This window comes from Rhincodon typus, chromosome 9, assembly GCF_021869965.1.
Source record: "Rhincodon typus isolate 14 chromosome 9, sRhiTyp1.1, whole genome shotgun sequence".
Taxonomy (NCBI): Eukaryota; Metazoa; Chordata; class Chondrichthyes; order Orectolobiformes; family Rhincodontidae; genus Rhincodon; species Rhincodon typus.
In genome coordinates, this window is record NC_063340.1 from 13,297,798 (window position 1) to 13,318,890 (window position 21,093).

Genomic DNA, 21,093 nt, shown 5'->3' on the forward strand with positions numbered 1-21,093 from the left:
CTTATTGGAAGGAAAACGACACTGACCAAAATATTTGTTAATTTGGGGGAAATGAAAAGATAAGTTATGAAATATTACAGATTACTTTCAGTGTGACATTCCTGTACATACAGATGGGTCACTAGACAAACATGGTTGTCACTAAACATATGTGGCTGTCCCTGTGGGATGTCTTTACATGCAGTTCATTACTATGTCGAGGAAGTGTAGAAGCCTTTCAAAGACGCCAGCTGTTTCGATTTTACAGCTCTCACACAGGATCTTCAAGGGGATTTCTTGGGAAGATGGCACATGCTGAGCATGGGGATTTTTTTTTCTTCACAAGCTATCCCCAGCTGAATGCCAAGTACTCCCAACAATCCTAACCTCACATTTGCAATGAGTTCAAGTAGTTAGCTGAAATCGTGTGACATATGTAGATATTATCTTTTAAAAAGCCATTCCTTCAGTGACTCTTTTTTTGATACAGGAACCTCTTTTAATTCCAAAACACAATATTTCAATTGTAGTGTGAGCCTTCCAATAATAGAAGTGTCTTCATAACAAGGACATGAGTGAATCAGATGGGTTTTTACAATAATTGGTAAAGAGTTTCATGATCACAATTACTGAGACTAGCTTTTCATTCCAAATTTATTAACCCAGTTTTAAACCAATCAGTTGCACTGGTAAGATTTGATCCCATATCCCCAGAGCATTAGATTCAGTCCCTGGATCACTAATCTAGTGACTCTAGATTGCTGCTGACTTACAGCTGAAATTTCAACATATAACATATGGTCAATGGTGGACTGTTCCAGTTTCTCCAAAGTAGTCAATGTTATTCAACCTTCTCAAGTTACCTCTTTTTTTTCCGTTATAATTTGACTTTTTAAACCAGCTAATTGATTTTGTTTTAATGGCCCTTCATATCTGATTTTTTTTTTTATGAATTCATCTCCATATGTAGCTTAGCATGGCTAAGTTTAATCATTAAGCTCTAATCACAATATATTGCTCACTGGAGAAAATATTGGATCATGAAACTTTTTAATTTTGAGGTTTGACAATAGAGCCACACAGACACTGGAAGACACCAGACATTACAAAAACATTTGCAGTTCTTTTGGTTTTTATTCCAAAAGTATACTTTTTGCATATGCCTTTCAATGATGTTTTTTATATTCAAAATGTGGCACAGTGGTAATGGCCCTACCCCTGGACCGGGAGACCTAGGTACAATGTTCCACCTGCTGCAGAGGTGTGCCATAATATCTCTGAAAAGGTTGATTAGAAAAATAGGTCAAATTGAAAATAGCAGAGAAAAATAGATTTTAGTGACCTTCTATTGAAATAGTTTCAAAAATGAAACAATTTTTATTTACCTTGCAATGCTGTAACAGGCAGAATGTACTGGGACAAAAGCAATTTTGTTCGAAACACATCAGGTATATTTAATAGGAAGGAAACTGCTTGACTGTTCTAATGGAGGCTTTTTGTGGAGACAAATAAATATATACTGACTTATTTTTCCTTAATCTTTATTCTGGAAGCAAATCTTTAATTGTATGTGTTTTTACTACTAAAAAATGGAAAAGAATGAGAACAAAATCCTAACTTCTAAAAATAGGCATACCCACATATTTTTTGAAGTCCTTTATGTGAAAATTCTGTCCATTGTCTGGCTTTAAACCGCAGGGCCCATTACTACACGTCTGTTTACTGAGAGCTTGTTACATGGAGCAGTTGCTAAGCTGAAGGTGCACAGCACTTCTGTGGTCATTATGGTGCACTGAGAGATCATTTCAGTAGGTAACATGCAAACGTTGCTGATGCTCCTTGGTAGTGACAATTCTATAAAATAATGGTTTTGAATCATTAATGCTGTACGAAGTGCCGTAATTTTAAATTCTTGACATAGAAGCAAAGCTATTTCTGTGAAAGTGGGTTATGTAATAACCATGACTATAGCTTTTCAATGGTGTTCCTAATGCATGCCAAAACTAAATCTGTATGTGTTGGAACATTAAAAGTATAATCTAAATAGTCTTTGTTGTTGTTTTATTTTCAGCATACTGCCAATGCATTTGTGCTAGAGCTTGCCTTAATTCTCTTGTGACTAATCCTATTACAAACTACATTCCATTTTGTTCTGTCCCTGTTGGACTACCCATTTCCAGTGAGGTGGCTTACTGCGGTAAACAAATTACAACATTTAAGCACACACATTCCTTAGAGTCATCCACAAGCTTGTATATATTTGATTGTGTATGCAGATATCCCATGCAATTGCAGATTGGACATAGTTTTTGCAAGTAATATTTTAAATGATGTGAGAGTAATTATTAGCAATGAGTTACATTGTCAAGTAGTTTAATGCCTATACGAAGAATTTGTTTTCAAGACAGACTGGTCAAGAAGGCAAAATCTTGAACTGTTTTCTGGCTTAAGTTTGTTTAGGACTCTGTCCATTGCAAGTTAATAGTATATGCAGTGACACATGTTCAATCAGTAATCAATTACAATGAGGTAAGCACACAAAGAGCCAGGTCCATGTCAAACGAACATGTGATCTATCAGGAAATTCGATAGAAATGAGAGGCTCCCCTACATTTCATTTCTGCGTCTGACGTATGTGTTATATTTGATGACAATGTCTTCTGTTTGGAGATCCGTGGCCATGAAACAGTCCAATGAGTTCTGCACTTGGTTTGCCTAAACATCCTTGGTAAATCCTCTGAAAAGTATCGTTCCATGATATACAGGAAATTACCAATCAACCATAAAAAAATTAAATCCTTGATGATAGAGAAATGCTTCCTGGGATCAAAGAAAGTCTTCGTCGTAGGGTCTGTGACTGACCTCTCGGTTATCCATGAGTATGCTCTTGCATGCCATGCAATGATGTACTCATATTTTCTTTTGTTCTTCCCTGATGAAGTGAAGATTGTTTGGTAAGGTTGCCTAAGATAATACTGTATAATCAGCCCCCACCTCATCATCACAAATGAGGATGTCAACCGTGGCTCTAGAAAGAGTGTCTGCCGACGTCTGATACTTGTTTTCAACGCACTGAATCTCATTGTAACATAGGAATGGGTGTAGGCCATTCAGCCCTTCAAGCCTGTTCCGATATTCAATGAGATTATGGCTAATCTGTGATTTAACGCCATATACCTGCCTTTGGCCCAGATCCTTTAATACCTTTGTATTAGAGTTCCAAACGTCTATGCTTAGTGTATGAAAATGCTTCCTAACACCTCTCCTGAACAGTCTATCCCTAATTTCTAGACTATGGCCCCTAGTTCTAGAATCCCCAACCAGTGGAAATAGTTTACCTTTATATACTGTGTCTTTTCCTATTATTATCTTGAAGACTTCAATCAGATTACCTGATAACCTAAATTCTGGAGAAAACAGGCCTAATTTGTATAATCTCTACTCAAACTTAACGCCTGAAGTTGAAGTATAATTCTGACGATCTCAGATTTCTAAGAAAACTATTACTTATGAGAAGGTATTTTTGCTAACTTTCTTTCGTTCAGATAGGAGACCATAAGTTTATGATCAGTTTCATTTAATGGCAGGGCACTAGGAGGCTCTGAGGAACAGATGAACCTTGGAGTGCTTGTCCACAGATCCCCGAGGATGGAATGGCAGGGCAGGTTAACAGTGCTTAACAAGCATACAGGACACTTACTTTTATTATGGCATTGGTTACCAGAGCGGGGAGGTTATGATGGAGCTGTTCAAAACTTTGGTTAAGCCATAGCTGGAGTACTGTGTATAGTTCTGATTGCTGCACCATAGGAAAGATGTGTTTGCACTGGATAGAGTGCTGAGGAGATTCATGACGATTTTGCCTAGGTTGGAGCATTTTATCTGTGAAGAGAGGCTGGATTGGCGTTGGTTGGTTGGTTGTTTTCTTTCTTTAGAGCAGAAAAGGTTGAGGGGGGGTGGGATCCCCTGATTAAGCTGCTTAAGACTGAGGGGCATGAACAAGGAAACAGAACTTTCCTTAATTGAAGAATCAATAATGACAGACAGTAGGCTTGGAGGGGATTTGAGGAAAAATGGGGTGGTGGGAATCTGGAATGCTGTGTCCGGGAGGGCAGCAGAGGCAAGAAACCTCAAAACCTTTTAAAATATATATGGATGGGGACTTGAAATGTCATAACATTCAAGACTATAAGCCAAATGCTGGAAAGTGGGATTGATGTAGATGGGTCAGCGCAGACTTGATGGGCCGAAGGTCCCTTTTGTGCAATATGGTTCTATAATTCGGGATTTTGAGGCCCAAAATAGAATTGGAAAATTTTTCACAGGTCCATGTAACTACCATAACTACTTCCTCAGTGATAGGTATTGGGTTTCTGTATCCTATAAACCCCTTTCATCATTAGTTTTGCGATATCGTTCTGGTTGTTGGTAACAAAGAATCTGTGATTGAATCACCTGTGGTAATAACCATGGGATAGGATTATGCTATACAATCTATACACTTCTCAGTACCAAGTTTGTGAATTCCTTAAAAGTTCTCGAGGGTTCTGTGGCAAGATCATAGCTAATTCTGATGAAGGGTAACCGTAACTCCATGTTAATTTTGTTTTCTTCCCACACATACTGCCAGATCGGCTGAGTTTTGCCAGCAATTTCTGTTTTTGTTTCTAATTATCCTATCCTTGCTAACCATCAGTGTGCCATCAATGGTTGATTCCAGAGCAGGGAGCGTGAGCCGGTTGATGTGTTGGGAGGCAGAGACTGGGGTAGGGGTGCGAGGTAAATGATCTCTCTCTTTTTGAAGATGTCTGTGCTCTGTCCTGTGAATTGATCTGAAAAATATGATGATGAACAGCCGTTGCTGGTGTTGATTGTCTAGCTGCATTGCATCCTTCTACAGATTGACGATGCCCGAAGAGGGGGAGGGGAGAGGGACAGGGACATGGAAGGTCTCTGGCCTGTGCAGGGTGGTGAGGAGTGATCTCTACCTGGATATGCTCTCCTGTCTGGGTTTCTGCTATGTTCCCGTTGATGCCATTTCCTGTTCTGCCTCTGTGTTTGTTCTTCCTGCTTGCATAATGCCAAATCACCTGTATAATTGGATTGGATTTTTAAAATGCTTTTTAAATTGAAGTGTTGAAATGGACAAGAAGGGGGAGGTGTTTAAAATGCTGCTTAAAGTGGTTGGGAGGATATTAATTTTAAAATAAAATCTTCCCCTGTGTCATACCTGAATTATAGATGCGCTGCTGTTCCGGGTATTGTCAGCAGGCTATGTTCTATGTCTTTTTTTAAATTTAGAAATCGAGTTCACTGCTGATGTACACTTGCAATCAGCCAATTCCCAACCGGTTCTGTGATGTGGGAAAAAAAATTGTCAAATGTAGGTAATTTTTAAAAATAATTAATGAATTGAATGGGAGCATTTTAGCTTGGAAGAATACTGGTTGATACTGTAGTATTCTTCAGCATTGCAAGTGTAATTGGTATTGCTTTAACATGCATTTTTACAGAATAAAACAAAATGTTTGTAGATAACAAGGTGTAGAGCTGGATGAACACAGCAGGCTGAGGAGCAGGAAAGCTGACGTTTCGGGTCTAGACCCTTCTTCAGAAATGTTTGTAACTTGGTTTGTAACTTCTGATCTTTTAGACCAGAATCTGTTCTATTGCTAAGTTCTGTCTCCTTTCAGCTTGTAAGGTTACTGACTCCTGTCTCAGCTGAGCTGTAGAAATCCTTCATCTATTTGTTCTCTTTGGGCTTTATGACCTCACTTGATTTGCTTTCCTTTTTTTAATCAGACAACAGCTTAACCAATTCCGGCCTCTCTGTCTGTGTCCTAACTTGTACCAAATCCCACTTCGTGTATCACTGTGCCCCTTGATGTATATTGAATCTTGGCAGCAACGCCTTGACTTTTTTTTAAAAAGTCATTGTTATTTTCAATCTCTCCTTGACCTTGTGCTTCTTTTCTCTATAATCCCCTACAACTCTGAAATCTGTGCACTTCTCTCATCCCAGCCTTCTGCCTTTTGGTTTTTGATTGCACCACCATTGACAGCAGTATCTTCAACTGCCACAGCACTACATTCTGCAATTACCATGCGATCTCTCTTCCTTCAAGATAATCTTTAAAACATCCTCCTTTGACCAAACTGTTGGTCAGCTAATTTCCTTATATGGCTTGATGCTTGCTTCATAATACACCTCTCAGCCGCCTTGGGCTGCTTTATTATATCAAAGGTGCTAGATATATACAAGTTATTTGCTAGCTTGCCATGACTGATGTTGAATTGGAGGAGGCTTTAATTTGTGTTGGATAGTTTCAGATCCTCCTAATTGAATTCACACACACATTCTGGCTGTCAAATATATTGCTAGTCCCATAGTTTGTGAATGTGTTGCCAAATTGTTAATATTGTCCCTTTGATGCTATCTAGAACATATTATTTGGAGATGGGAATGATCCAATGTTGTCATTTTAAGAAGAAATTATTAGATTGTTCTATAAACTATAATAATGGAAATATTCATGATTAGCACCGAATGACACCGGATGTGACTTTAAGATAAAGCACAAACACCGTTTGGAAGAAAAAATTTAAGTGATGCGGAACAAAGGTTTTCAATTCGTATCAACATGATCAGAATTGTCATGGCTAGAAAAGTGCAGAATCTTTCAGTATTACAGGGTAATGAACTCCTGTGCCTGAGAACCAGTTGACAAATGCACATTACTTGTTATTAGACTGAGTCTGAAATGAAAATTATGTACGACGGTGGCACTGTTTGAAGTCTATGAATATTGTTATACTGTTATAACAATTGACTGGTTCTGAAAGTAAAACCAATGCTATGTATGCATTGTATGTGCAGCTTTCATTGACATATGAGAATTCTACTGTGTCTTTACTGGGGACCTTGAAGCCTCCATAATAATAATCTTAAATGACTTTTCTATCAGGTTAGGACTGAAAGCAGGGAAAATAATTGTCACAAATTGGCGGAGATCTGTTCATTTTAGTATTTGTTTACAAATCAGTCAATTATTTCGTGACAATATGTTAAGCAGTAGAATTTGCATTTCTAAACATAAAAATAAAACAAAGTCAAATGATTCCTTGAAAGTGGAGTCACAGGTGGACAGGGTGGTGAAGAAGGCATTTTTTACTCTTGCCTCGTTAGTTAAAACATTGAATGTAGCATTTGGGACTTCATATTGCGGCTGTACAGGACATTGGTGAGGCCACTTCTAGAGTACTGCATACAATTCTGGAAGGATTTGAGAGGGTGCAGAAGAGATATACAAGGATGTTGCCGGGGTTGGAGGGTTTGAGTTATAGCAAGAGACTGAATAGGCTGGCACTTCTTTTTTCCTGGAGCACCAGAGGCTGAGGGGTGACCTTACAGACGTTTATAAAAACATGAAGTGCATGGTTAGGGTGAATAGCCAAGATTTTTTTTCCTAGGTTGGGGGAGCCCAAAACTAGAGGACATAGGTTTAAGGTGAGAGGGGAAAGATTTAAAAAGGACCTGAGGGGTAACTTTTTCACACAGAGGGTGGTGCACGTATGGAATGAGCTGCCAGAGAAAATGATGGAGGCGGGTACAGTTACAACCTGTAAAAGGCATCTGGATGAGTACATGAATAGGAAGGGTTTAGAAGGGCATGGGCCAAATGCTGACAAATGGGATTGGGTCAAATTGGGATGTCTGATTAACACGGATGAGTTGGACCAAAGGGTCTGTTTCCATGCTGTATGACTCTATCTATGTAGAACATAGAACAGTACAGCACAGGAACCGGCCCTTCAGCTCCCCACGTTTGCACTGCCATGATGCCATTCTAAACTAATCCCATCTGCCTGAACATGGTCTATATCCTTCTATTCCCTGCCTATTTATTTCTCTGTCTGAATACCTCTTAAATGTTGCTACCGCATCTGCTTCCACCACCTCCTGCATCAGCATATTCCAGGCACCTACCCTCATCAGTGTTTGTCTTGCATGTCTCCTTTAAACCTTTCCCCTCTCACCTTAAACATATACCCCTAATATTTCCACCCTCGCAAAAGATCTCCAACTATCTACTCTATCCATGCTTCTCATAATTTTGTGTACTTCTATCAGGTCATCCCTACCTTCAATGCTGTAGTGAAAATGGTCCAAGTTTGTTCAAAGAAAGCAAGAACTGCAAATGCTGGAGTTAGAGGCAGCACGGTATGGAGCTGGAGGAACACAGCAGGCCAGGCAGCATCAGAGGAGCAGGAAAGTTGAGGTTTCGGCTCAGGAAAGGCCCCACACTGAAATATCAACTTTCCTGCTCCTCTGATGCTACCTGGTCTGCTGTGTTCCTCCAGCTCCATACTGTGTTGTTCCCAAGTTTGTTCAAATTCTCCTTTATAGCTACTATACTTCAATCCAGGCAATATTCTGGTACGGGGTAGTAGGAACTGCAGATGCTGGAGAATCTGAGATAACAAGGTGTAGAGCTAGATGAACACAGCAGCATCAGAGGAGCAGGAAGGCTGACGTTTCGGGCCTGGACCCTCCTTCAGAATTGGGGGAGGGGAAGGGGGTTCTGAAATAAATAGGGAGAGAGGGGGAGGCGGATAGAAGATGGATAGAGGGGAAGATAGATGGAGAGGAGGCAGACCGGTCAAAGAGGCGGGGATGGAGCCAGTAAAGGTGTGTGTAAGTGGGGAAGTAGGGAGGAGATGGGTCAGTCCAGGGAGGCCAGATAGGTCAAGGGGGTGGGATGAGGTTAGTAGGTAGGAGATGGGGTGGGGCTTGAGGTGGGAGGAGGGGATAGGTGGGAGGAAGGACAGGTTAGGGAGGCAGGGACGAGCTAGGCTGGTTTTGGGATGCGGTAGGGGGAGGGGAGATTTTGAAGCTTGTGAAATCCACATTGATACCACAGCTGACGCCGACGTCGCTCCGCCCACCGCCTCCACAGCCAGCAGCTCCAGAGGAGACAGCAGCACCCAGCCCTGCCGAGTCTTCACCATCCCCCCAGACTTCCCCCTTACTGAGGACGAGTGGTCAGTCCTCAGTAAAGAGCTCACCTTTGTCCCCCTCCACCCACACATCAACGAATACCAGTCACGTTTGGACATAGAGCAGTTTTTCCACCACCGCTGCCTCCGCGCTTACTTCTTCAACCGTGAGCCTAACCCTCCCTCTACTGACCCCTTCTCCTGCCTCCAACACACCCCCTCCTCCAAGGCCTCCTACCCTCCCTCGACTTCTTTATCTCCAACTGCCGTCGAGACATCAATCGCCTCAACTTCTCACCCACTCCAACCTCTCCCCCACAGAACGTGCAGCCCTCCGCTCCAATCCCAACCTCACCATAAAACCCGCAGACAAGGGAGGCGCAGTTGTAGTATGGCACACTGACCTCTACATCGCTGAGGCCAGACGCCAACTCTCCGACACCACCTCCTACCGCCCCCTTGATCATGACCCCACCCCTGACCACCAAACCATCATGTCCCAAACCATCCACAACCTCATCACTTCAGGTGACGTCCCACCCCCAGCCTCCAACCTCATCGTTCCCCAACCCTGCACCGCCAGCTTCTATCTCCTTCCCAAAATCCACAAACCTGACTGCCCTGGTCAACCCATTGTCTCGAACTGATCTCCACCTATCTCGACTCCATTTTCTCCCCCTTGGTCCAGGAACTCCCTACCTACGTCCGTGACACCACCCACACCTTCCACCTCCTCCAGAACTTCCAATTCCCCATTCCCAACACCTCATCGTTACCATGGACGTCCAGTCCCTATACACCTGCATTCCCCATACAGATGGCCTAAAGGCCCTCCGCTTCTTCCTGTCCCGCAGGCCCGACCAGTCCCCCTCCACTGACACCCTCATCCGCTGAGCCGAACTCGTCCTCACCCTCAACAACTTCTCTTTCAAATCCTCCCACTTCCTACAGACAAAGGGGGTGGCCATGGGTACCCGCATGGGCCCAAGCTATGCCTGCCTCTTTGTAGGTTACGTGGAACAATCCCTCTTCCGTACCTACACTGCCCCTAAACCCCACCTCTTCCTCCATTATATGGATGACTGTATCGGCGCCGCCTCGTGCTCCCACGAGGAGCTCGAACAGTTCATCCACTTCACCAACACCTTCCACCCCAACCTTAAGTTCACCTGGACCATCTCTAATACCTCTCTCTCCTTCCTGGACCTCTCTGTCTCCATCTCCGGCAACCACCTAGAAACCGATGTCCATTTCAAGCCCACCGACTCCCACAGCTATCTAGAATGCACCTCCTCCCACCCACCTTCCTGCAAAAATGCCATCCCCCTATTCCCAATTCTTTTGCCTTCGCCGCATCTGCTCCCAGGATGAGGCATTCCACTCCCGTACATCTCAGATGTCCTCGTTTTTCAAGGACCGCAACTCCCACCCCCCACCGTTCACCTGCACATCTGCTAATGTGGTATACTGCATCTGCTGTTCCCGTTGTGGCCTCCTCTACATCGGGGAAACCAAGCGGAGGCTTGGGGACCGCTTTGCAGAACACCTATGCTCGGTTCGCACTAAACAACTGCACCTCCCAGTCGCGAACCATTTCAATTCCCCCTTCCCATTCCGCAGACGACATGTCCATCCTGGGCCTCCTGCAGTGCCACAATGGTGCTACCCGATGGTTGCAGGAATAGCAACTCATATTCTGCTTGGGAACCCTGCAGCCCAATGGTATCAATGTGGACTTCGCAAGATTCAAAATCTCCCCTCCCCCTACCGCATCCCAAAACCCGCCTCCCTAACCCGTCCTTCCTCCCACCTATTCCCTCCTCCCACCTCAAGCCCCACCCCCATCTCCTACCTACTAACCTCATCCCGCCCCCTTGACCTGTCCGTCCTCCCTGGACTGACCTATCTCCTCCCTACCTCCCCACCTACACTCATCTTTACTGGCTCCATCCCCACCTCTTTGACCGGTCCGTCTCCTCTACATCTATCTTCTCCTCTATCCATCTTCTATCCGCCTCCCCCTCTCTCCCTATTTATTTCAGAACCCCCTTCCCCTCCCCCATTTCTGAAGAAGGGTCTAGGCCCGAAACGTCAGCCTTCCTGCTCCTCTGATGCTGCTTGGCCTGCTGTGTTCATCCAGCTCTACACCTTGTTATCTTTTGCACCCTCTCCAAAGCCTCCACGTCCTTCCTATAGTATGACAACCAGAACTGCACACAATACTCCAAATGTGGCCTAACTGAAATGCTTTACAGCTGCAACATGGTTTGCCACCCTTTATACTCAATGCCCCCTCTGTTGAAGGCAAGCATACTGTAGATCTACTTTTACCACTTCATCCACTTGTGTTGCCACTTTAGGGAATCTAAGGACTTGTACCCCAGGATTCCTTTGTATATCAATAATCCTAAGGATCCTGCCATTTACTGTATACTTTCCCCTTGAATGGACTTCCCAAAATGCATCATCTCACAATTGTCCAGATTAAACTATATCTGCTATTTCTTTGCCCAGTTTTCCAGCTGATCTACATCCTTCTGTATCCTTTGGCAATGAACTAGGAACTAAGAAAGGAATTGAATCCCAAGACAAATTACATTTGTTATTCAATCTAAGACCTGCTCTTGCAAACAATTTGTATATTATTTTAGGCATCTCAATCATGTACCTCCTTAGCCTCTGATGCTCCAAGGAAAAGAGTCCCAGTCTATCCAATCTCTCTCTCTCCAGCCCAGGCAACATCCTCGTAGTCCTCTCTGGGACCCTCTTCGGTGCATCCCTCCTACAATGTGGATTCTAGAACTGCACACAATACTCCAACTGTGGCCTAACCAACATTTTTTTGCAGTTCCAGCAAGACCTCACTGCTCTTAAACTCTCTGCCTTAGTTAATAAAGGCAAGTATTCATTTACCGCTTTAACTACTTTATCTACCTGTCCCCATATTTTCAGGGACCAATAGATATGCACACCAAGGCCCCTCAGATCCTTGTTGCTTCCCAGTTACTGTTCTTCATGTATTCCTTTGCCTTGTTCGCATCACATTACACTTGTCCAGATTGAATTCCATTTGCCACTGATCAGTCCAACTGACCAGTCCATCTATATCCTCTTGTAATCTAAAGCTGTCCTCCTCAGTATTTGCCAATTCATCATTATTATCCCCAAAATTACTGATCAAGTCTAAATCATTTATACGTACCACAAACAGCAACAACAATCACTGATCCTTGTGGAACCACTTTGGATGCATGTTTCCTGTCACAAAAACATCCTTTGCCTTTCAGCCAATTTTGGATCCAATTAGCCAAATTTTCTTGATCCCTTGGGCTCTTAACTTGACTTTTTGTCTTTCATGTGGGACCATATCAAAAGCCTTGTTGAACTCCCAAGCAGATAATGTCAGATGCATTGTCCTCATCTTCACAGCTGGTAAGGTCTTCGAAAAATTCATTCATTTTGGTAAAACGTGGCCTCCCCTTCGCAAAACAATGCCAACTTTTCCTGATTAATCCCTGCCTCTTCAAACGTTCTGTCCCTCAGAATTGCTTCCAGTAGTTTCCTCACAAATGAGGTTAGACTGACTTTTTCTTCACTTATTTTTGTTAGAGGATGAGGGCTTTTCTAAGTTGTAAGAAGACATATGTTTTTGTTCAGTTTGCAAAGTAACTTTAAAATTTGTTTCAAGTGTTTACAGGCTGTAAATTATTTGAGGTATTGATGTTTAAAGATGCTTTTTGCCATATTTGAATTCCTGTACACTGCATAGGAGGTTGAAGGCAAAGCATGCTTCACTAGCTCAGCAGGGAAAGACTTTTGGTCACTGCTGATGTATGCTTTGTCAAAAGTATGATCTTTGAATATCAATACACTATGTAATCACTTTAACTGTAGGTATGGTACCTCCAACCAGAGATTACTTTAAGTCATTTGGTCATATATTCATCTTAGTTAACCATAGGGTATCATTTGAGAGAACTGTGACACTGATGCTAGAATCTCATTTAAATTTGGTTGGATAACCATTTTGTATATGACTTCTGTTAACTGTATTTTCTCCCAGAAAAGGGTAATATTGTGTTTTTTTTTAAATAGTACACATGAAGAAACTGGTCCATTGCTACCCTAGCTTGTTCTTCAAGGCTTTTTATCTCCCCTTTTGAGTATGTATGTCAGCTTGCAAATGATTTGCTTTGATGCTTGGTACGTCCTTTATTGGTAACACATCTTTGAGAAGGGCTGACTTCTCCTAAAGTGAATATGTTGTTGGAGTAAAAATGGGCAATTTTGACCTTGCTGATGTGGAGCATAGGAACGTCACCTGTGATAAGATACTGTAGCATTAGATTGTTTAGGATTTTGCTTTTATGTTGTCACCTACAGTGCATTTTTCAGTTAGGAAGTCTGCCTCCTGTGGTCAGTGCTTTAAGTAATCAACATGTCCATTGAATGTTCTGCATTAAATTCAACTTCTCCTGATTGAAGTTTCTTGAGCAATTTTTTTGGTTCTATCCACTGCTTTTTGGACTGTTTATTCTAGAGTTAGATACTCTTTTGACTGGAGAATTTCATTGACAGATTTATCTAAGAGACCGACAAAGATTCTGTCACAAATAAGCTCTTAGGATGATTTTGATCACTTCATATTGCACTCATTTTGTTATCTTGTTGATATTTTCTAATCAACCTGTTCAGAGATATAACGCATCTCTGGAGCAGGTGGACTTGAACCAGGGCCCTGGTTTAGTGATAGGGGCACAACCAGTTCACCATTACATCCTAAAATTGTAGTTAAATCTTTATTGTAATAAAATCTTTATTGTAATAAAGATTGTTGTAATTCTGAAACTCTGTTTGCTTAAGTGTTGCTTTCAATGAAAAATTTGTTTCTCCTTTGCTCTGATGTCATCTTGGAGATGAAGGAAGATATTCCTTTTGTAGGATGGCAAGGATCCCTGGTTTAAAAAATTTCTCAGGATGGCAAAGGATTGGGGGTAGAAACCTTTTCAAGATGGCTTTGACCAATAATAATCAGTGATTTATTCTTAACTATCAAAGATGGCTGCTGTGATATCATTCGCACACTTTTTTTCTGCATCTAAGGTATTTTTGTGCCAAATGTGACTCCAAGTGATCAAATTTCCACCCTTTTTTCCTTTGTTGCATTTTTAAACAGTTGAGTTCAATAAAACAACTAGTTATCAAAATAATCTAGTGTTTGCCCTCCAAACCATTAAAGTTATGATGAATTCACTAATTTTACTGCTATGGTTTTAAAACTCTGAATTTCAAGAAATGATTCCTATTCTCAGTTTTATTTTTAATCAACCTACCTAAAGTTTGTTTATAAGAGTTTTCTTAACTTCCTTATTGACAAATTTGCTGTTGACTGCCAAAAATCTTGCCTTGTTTCCCAGTCGAGTGTTTTGTTTTTTGGAATTTTGCACTGAGGAATCCAACTGCTTTGGCTGTCAGGAAACTGACCTCTTTTTGAAGGTGTTTGACCCAGATTTATCCCTTTAGCTGTTGGTGGGCTTTCACTTGCTTTATCTTTTCCCTTAGAAGTCTGTTCCCCTGTTACTGGCTGTGAGACTCTTGCTTGTTTTTGGTTTCTCTGCATGAGTTTGTTCAGAGGTTTTGCCTTCACAGCAGCTGCTCAGCTCTGTGACTGTTTTGGCTATGAGCTGGTCTTAAAGCTATATTGACTACATTTTGGGGAAAATTATTTTGAGTTTTTTTTTGCCAAACAATATCAGTTCTATTTCTTGTTCTTCACTGCTGTCAAAATTTTCTAGGCTGTGGATCCCATTGCTGCTGCCATCTTTTGTCGAATGATTTTATGCCCACGCTAAGAAGTTTGGGTTCAAGACAGACTAGTTCAGGAGAAGGAAAGGAACTGTCTTCAGATTTAGGCTTCTTGAGAATTCTGCATATTAATAGTAAATTAATAGCATACATAAACTGTGCTCATTTGAACCTCAGTGGTGAGCCATATTAATAGTAATTTCAACAATACATGGTAATTTGAAATTTATCAGGCTCTAATCTTACTGTTACATTTTTAACATTATTATCTGCATGCATTTGCCAAAAAGTTCAAATGCCCTTATACAACACCGCCCTTAGCCAGGATGATGTATGGTAGCCCTGTCTTTCAAAAATTGGCATGCAGCTCCATAGACTGGATACACATTGAATCTTAAGTTGGGTGAAGATGGAGAAATTAGATTTGGATATACAGTTCTCCACCTGTTTGTTATCATGCAACAGTAATATTACAAAGTCAAAAGTCACATGACACCAGGTTATAGTCTCTCAAGTTTATATGAAATCACAAGCTTTCCAAGCACTGCTCCTTCGTCAGGTGACTTTGTTTGATAAAGGAGCAGCGCTCCAAAAGCTTGTGATTTCAAATAAACCTGTTGGACTATAAACTGGTATGGTGTGACTTCTGACTTTGTCCACCCCAGTCCAACACCAGCATCTCCACATCAGTAATATGACAGTGCAGAATGTAGGTATTTTCATATGAAGGGAGAAGAAAATGGGAGGTGGGTAGTGAAAGCTCCAAGGACTTCTGTTATACTATTTCAATGGAGTCCAGTTGCAGTAGTTAAGAAGTGTCTTTATTACACTTGCAGGGAGGTGAACAGTCCAGATGCTTCATCACCAAGGTTCAAATGAGCTCAGTTAATATGTTTTCATTATCAGTTACAACTTAATTGTATTACGTAGGCAGAGACCACTGCACAATGGTCACCGGTGGGCTAAAATTGTGTTCCTATGCAATAATTGCAATGCAGAAACTTAGTATTGACCTTCCTGAAGCAGTAAAGAATGTGTGTGTACTCTGTAATTTACAGCTAAGTTGATGTTGTTTGGGACCATCAGACAATGTGACAATGACTGTCCTGTTTCTTAATTAGATTATCCTATGCATTGTTTATGTGTGCTTTGGCATCCTCGCTGCTGGTCCTGACTGACACTCTTAACATAAATCCAAATTTTGTACTTTCATTAGAATAAGTAATTTCTAAAATTATTGAAATTTCGTCCCAATTTATTTGAATGTTCTAATTCTGTACATCAAGATTAATATTGAGAAGGAAATCAATACATAAATGAAGACAATTCCAAAATGTTTTTGTAAACGTTCTTTTAATTGTTTACAATAACCCAATCTACTGGTGCAATTTGTACAGAAATGCATCAATGTTTAAATTGTGTATTATGTACCTTTTTGTTTATTCTCCCTTACAAAAATGACGTTTTCCAGCACATCTTAACATTTTCCTTTCAAATTTCTTTCATAATTGCTTTTTAAAGTGAATTATAGTTAAATATCTGTCCTCACACCTAAAGTTTAAATGCAATAGTGCCATAGCTATTAGGGTAAATACAAGCTAAAATCCTTTCAGAGAATCTATTCATACCTGTTATCCAATACCTGACCATCTGTTGTTTTGTGTACAATATGTTTGGGTTCCATTTTTTACTTGGTGCTTTTGGTTGATGCAAAGTGGCCAGCACTACTTCTGTGTAAGGTGCCTATTACAGGAGAGAATGTGACTGATAATAACAGTCTACTTGTCAATTATTTCTCCAATTAACTCGTACTGTGATTGTTGAAGGGTAGATCTTCTTTTGTAGACTGCAGAAACTTATTTAGCTTACTTTGAACCAAAATTCTCCCAAGTGCTGTGCTTTTATATATTTTTCTTTTCAAAGTATTAGTTGCTGAATTTCTAATTTTACTGCATCAAGAGAGTTCATTGGAATTGATAATATTTACCTAAAAAATTGTGTTTATTGCTAGGACAACAAGTATTATAGTACTGATGAAAAAAACAAGAAAATAACTTGTCACCAGGAGGAGCCATTGTGTACTCGCAAGTTCATTTCTGGTGGTGGGATTCAGTTATGCCTCTTTAAATATACACAGATTGAAATGATGTTGTTGGTGCATGGTTGTAATGCATAACTAAGTAAATGCTTCTAAAAGTCTGTAAAGATTGATACAGTAGTGAGAAACTGTAAATGCTGGGAATCTGATTTTTTTTTTTAAATGTCTAAATACCTGGTGGCTCAGAGAGCATATGAGAGTAACAGATTAGTGGTTTCAAGTTGATTGCATTTCAAGGTTATCTGAATGTTAACTTGATTTCTGTCCTAGATATGTCTGACCTTCTGAGTATTTCCAGCATCCTTTGGTTTCAGTTTCTGGTAAAGATTGAGTCTGATTCTATCTTTCACCAACTTGTTTTCGGAAGTATGACATCGTGCTTGCTCAGACTGAATTCAAATGACAAGCCAATTCACATCTTCAATTTTAAAGATTAGGAATTGATCAATTTAAGGCACTTAATTGGAGGATTAGATAGTAGGAAAGTAATACTTCTAGGTATGGGGTCAAAGTAAGAATCGAATACTGAGTAGGATGATGAACCGTGATCATTTTGAATGATGGAACAGGTCTGCAAGGCTGAATGACCTGCTCCTGCTCCGATTTTCTATGTTTCTATTTCGTGAATATATTACTTGCAGCAATTTATACCAAAAAGAGTGAAATATTTTGGATTATTTTGAAACCGTTCCAGATATTTTTACAGTTGGTATAACCTAAGATCAAGAAATGTTTGCAAATTTTGGAGTTCATTCAGTTAACTGAGTAGTTAACTAGCATATAGGTCAACTTCAGTGATAAGGTAAAGGTGTTTCAATTGATTTAGTCAGACCATCTGCTGGGTTCCTGCTTCTGATGCTTTCCAGTGACCAGGTAGAAGTGTGTGCAGACATTGAGCATTAACCAATTGATGTCTGCCATGTAAAAAGCCTGCTATCATTCATGATCTTAATAAAAGTGGTTGGCAAAGCCTTAACAATAATGAGGAAAATCTATAGTTTTCTGAAATATATCAATGTACAACAACCCCATGTACTACCTTAACCTGATGGAATATTTCCAATTATGCTGTCTTCATAATTCTTGATACTTTCAAAACCATAATGCAATGTCCTTTATAGAAGGAAAATCTGCCTTCCTAGGCTGGACCGACCTACATGTGGCTCCAGATCAACAGCAATGTGATTGACTAGTAAATGGCCTATCAAGCCACTCAGTTTTTTACAGCAGGTCAAGAAGGAACGAATTGGGGATGGACAATAAATAGTGACCTAGCCAGCAATACCCACGTGCCATGAAAGAATAAAAGAACAGGTGGTAAATTACAGAAACTCTGGTCTAAGTTTTTCATCACTAGTAATCTTTATCAGAAATTACCTAAGTACAAATAATAAAATCAGAGCAAATCAGCCATTTTTCCTATCTGTTTCTATTGACTGTATGAGAATTTTGATGTAAATGTCCAGTATTGGTGAAACCATTTGTGGGAAACTGACTGTATTGTCATCAAAGCTTAAAATTTCATCTGGAGTCTGAGCAGTTGAATGGAACCAAAAACGATTACAGCAGACAAGGAATACATTTGGCCCATTTGTTTTTGATCTGGCTTTCTGAAGGAACAACTCAGCTGGTACCACTCCCCACCTTCTCCCCATTTCCCTCCACCATCTTCCCTTTCACATGGTAGTCCAATTAGTCCATATTGAATGCCTCCATTGAGCCTGCCCCCACCATATTTTCACTCATACATTGCATCTTTTCTAATAACTTTAAATATACTCCTGTTGGTTTTCGATCCTTTCATCAATGGAAACAGTTTCCCTATTTGCCTCTATCCAGGCTTCATGATTTTGCATGCCTCAGTCAAGTCACCTTTCAATCTTTCATTCTCCAAAGAGAACATGCCAACTTCTCTTCGAGTCGATCTCTTTAACTCGTTCCAGGGAAGATGAACTTCATTCTCGAATATTTTCTGTACCCTCTGTAATGCTTTCACACGATATTGTAGTTAGTGCAGAACTGACATTTTATGTGAGTTTAACATAATTTTCTTGCGTTCATCTTTCCTTGGAAAAGCCTAGGATGCCATATGTGTTGTCAACTGCTCTCAATCTGTCAATGATTAATGCACATCTACACCCAGTTCCCCTGCTCTTGCACTCCCTTTAAAATTGTAGTCTTTATTTTGTATTGTCTTTCCACATTATTCCTGCCAAAGTTAATCTCTTCACACTTCTCTGCATTAAATTTCATCTGTCACATATTTGTCTAATATCATACCTCACTGGGATGGTGCACTGGAAATCAGGCCTCACTAAACTTTGAGTTGTCAGAAAAGTTAAAGATTTTATACAACTGTGCAAAATTCCCTAATTTACCTGACTTTTAGACTCAGGTTGACAGAAAGCATGAATTAAATTTTCTACTTAAGGATCACTAGTCATTGCAAATAAATAGATTTTATCTACAGTTAAATAAATATGAGCTTTCCCTAACAAAATCTTCCCTGATGCTGATAGACGCAAATGTTACAAGTGGAGGCAAAGTCTGGAATGACAGCTCGATGGTCTCGACAGGGCTCACCGAGATCCCTTTGGGCTTGTCACCATTTGCTGTTTGTCGCGCTCTCATGCTTGCTCTCTCTTCACCCCACCCCCCACACCCCTGCCACTGAAGTGTTTCTCACTGTCTTCCAGGAGGCACAGAGCGCTGGTTCACAAATTATAAAGTTTCTGACATTGGTTAAAAGCAACAGCTTACAGTAACTGGTAAGGGAAAATAACTGGCTTTCTTCAGGTTTAGGTGTTATTTAATGGCAAAGAAGAGAACCATCCTTTCCCATAGCCTTTTGGCTATCTCATTCACAGCCTCAAACTGTTCAGTTACCTGGAAGCCAATCACGTCATTGTTGGCAGGCAGAAGACATTTGTTATCGACAGCTGAGCACTATTCCACAGACCAATCAACTACTTGCTTGTCATCTAACTCTCTCTTCGTACGCATTCACCTTGTCTGCAGTAACTTCCCCAGCCACTGCTAAAACAAACGAGTGTCTGTCTAATACCTCATCAATTTAAACCTTTAAAATGTCTAAGTCATCTTCTTGTTCTGTAAGACATCCACTGCATCATCTTCATTTGTATAACATTCTTTAGCTTCAGTTAAGCCAGCTACGATCATGCATAAATACTTTTTTTGATCCTTAATCAACCCCATTCCTCTTCTTTGCAGCTCTTACTATTTATATATCCACTGACTTTTGGATTGTATTTTATGTTAACTGCCAATGTTTTCTCACACTCTCACTTTACTTCCCTTGTTTGCTTTTCCAATTTCCTTCTGAATCTTTTGTATTTAATTTTTTTATTTTTTACTTTTATTGTATTTTTGTATTTAAACTGGTCCTCAATGATGTTATTCACTTGCCCTTGTTGTATGCACATTTTCCCCTAATCTCAACATTTTTTTTTTGTCACCCAACAGCTCTGAATTTGTTTTTCTTATCTTCTCCCTTTTGGAAATATAACAGTGACTATGGCCAAAATGTGTCTCTAAAAATAGCTCGTGTCAGTTACATTTTTGTCAGTGAACCTTTGATTACTGTTAACTTAAGGCAGATCAATTTTAATTCCATTGAAGGTGACTTTCTCCCAATTAATTATTTCTACTTTGTATTGTTCCTTGACCTTTTCCATATCCAACCTAAATTGCCCTGCTGTCTCTTTATTCATCTCATTCCCACAGATCAAGACGAGCAATGCCTCATTTTATATTAGATTTTAAACAAATTTCTGTATGAAATTCTCCTGAAAGCACCGTAGGATTCTTTCTCCATAAGCAAACAACACCCCTGTCTGTATATGAATAAATTCCCTGTTGTAAAATCTATAATTCTTGCACCTGTCTGCAGTTTGTTTGGAAATTTGTTCCTCTATGTCTGCCCTACCAGTTGGTAGTCTGTAAACTGTGTTGAACAATAAAATTGCACCTTTTCTTCCCTCTCTAGCCAAATAGGTTCTGTTTTGAACCTTCTAGAACACACACTCCAGCATTACAGTAGTCTCCTTAATGAATAACACCACCCTTCTTCCTTTCCTATTTTTCCTGAATGCATATATAGAAGAGCAAGTATATATAGGAGAAATTAAAATAAAAATTATTTTGAAACCGTGAGGATCCAGTTGTTTTTAGTTATTCCCACTAGAAAATGGGAA

The 21,093-nt window shown here is 40.4% G+C and overlaps 1 protein-coding gene across 1 annotated transcript in view; it reads left to right on the forward strand.

Moving 5' to 3' along the window:
* The window catches only part of LOC109931112 (Ral GTPase activating protein catalytic subunit alpha 2), a 313,895-nt gene that overhangs the window by 49,486 nt on the left and 243,316 nt on the right, over positions 1-21,093 (forward strand). The window lies entirely within an intron of this gene.